We start from the raw sequence: 1,793 nt of genomic DNA, 5'->3' as shown, positions 1-1,793 counted from the left end.
GGAATCCTGGCCTTTATATCTAGAGGACTGGAGTGCAAGGGGGCAGAAGTTATGCTGCAGCTATACAAAACCCTGGTTAGACTGCACCTAGAGTACTGTGAGCAGTTCTGGGCACCACACCTTCGGAAGGACATATTGGCCTTGGATGGAGTGCAGCGTAGGTTTACTAGAATGATACCTGGACTTCAAGGATTAAGTTACGAGGAGAGATTACACAAATTGGGGTTGTATTCTCTAGAGTTTAGAAGGTTAAGGGGTGATCTGATCAAAGTTTATAAGATATTAAGGGGATAGGGTGGATAGAGAGAAACTATTTCCGCTGGTTGGGGATTCTAGGAGTAGGGGGCACAGTCTAAAAATTAGAGCCAGACCTTTCAGGAGTGAGATTAGAAAACATTTCTACACACAAAGGGTGGTAGAAGTTTGGAACTCTCTTCCGCAAACGGCAATTGATACTAGCTCAATTGCTAAATTTAAATGTGAGATAGATAGCTTTTTGCCAACCAAAGGTATTAAGGGATATGGGCCAAAGGCTGGTATATGGAGCTAGATCACAGATCAGCCATGATCTTATCAAATGGCGGAGCAGGCACGGGGGGCTGAATGGCCTACACCTGTTCCTATGTTCCTATGTACCATCCAGGACAAAGCAGCCCGCTTGATTGGCACCCCATCCACCAACTTAAACATTCATTCCCTCCACCACTGGCGCACTGTGGCTGCAGTGTGTACCATCCATAGGATGCACTGCAGCAACCCGCCAAGGCTTCTTTGACAGCACCTCCTAAACCTGCGACCTCTACCACCTAGAAGCACAAGGGCAGCAGTTGCATGGGAACACCACCACCTGCACATTCCCCTCCAAGTCACACACCATCCTGACTTGGAAATATATCGCCGTTCCTTCATCGTCGCTGGGTCAAAATCCTGGAACTCCCTACCTAACAGCACTGTGGGAGTATCTTCACCACACGGACTGCAGCGGTTCAAGAAGGTGGCTCACCACCACCTTCTCAAGGGCAATTAGGGATGGGCAATAAATGCTGGCCTTGCCAGCGATGCCCACTTCCAATGAATGAATAAAAGAAAAATTATTTGAAAGAGGTTCTTCCTGTCTTTTCTCAGGACCTTTCACTGTCAATGGTTTCACAATTGGTTTGATTTTCAGGTCTTACTAATGTTTCCTGTGGCCTAACGACATCTGGAAACAGCAGCAATTTGCACATTGAATCGGTCATTCATTGTGGATGGAGGTCGCCAATTTCTGACATAGAATTACTATTCAAAAATGGATTTGCAAATCTGTTGCAAGAACACAAAATAAGCTTATTAAACTAGAGGGAAGGGCATCCAATCTGATTTTTTTTTTGCTCTGGCTCATTCAAACAGCATGGGGTGAGGCAGTAGCCAAAACACAATGTTCACCTGTGAAAGAATTTAGGGTCAAGGGGCACCTGCCTTTGATAATCATTTGATAACGGACATTTGGCAGCAGTTACCTGAATCGTGACTGATTTGGTCAAAGGTACAACAGACATATGACAGCAGTCACCTGACTCATGGCTGATTTGATCAAGGGTACCTACCTTTGACCATTGCTTGATAACCCTTTACAATGGACATACGCTGAAAAACAACAGTCAGCTGAAAACAGCAGTCAGCTGATACATGACTAATTTTGATTAATTTGATCATCAAGAATTGTGACCAAGCTGATCAACAAGAACTTTGTCAACAAGAACGCTCACAGCCAAAATGAAGCAACCGGGAAAGAATGGTATAAATACTGAGAG

This window comes from Heptranchias perlo, chromosome 14 (assembly GCF_035084215.1).
Source record: "Heptranchias perlo isolate sHepPer1 chromosome 14, sHepPer1.hap1, whole genome shotgun sequence".
NCBI lineage: Eukaryota > Metazoa > Chordata > Chondrichthyes > Hexanchiformes > Hexanchidae > Heptranchias > Heptranchias perlo.
Note: the sequence above shows the minus strand (reverse complement) of the source record.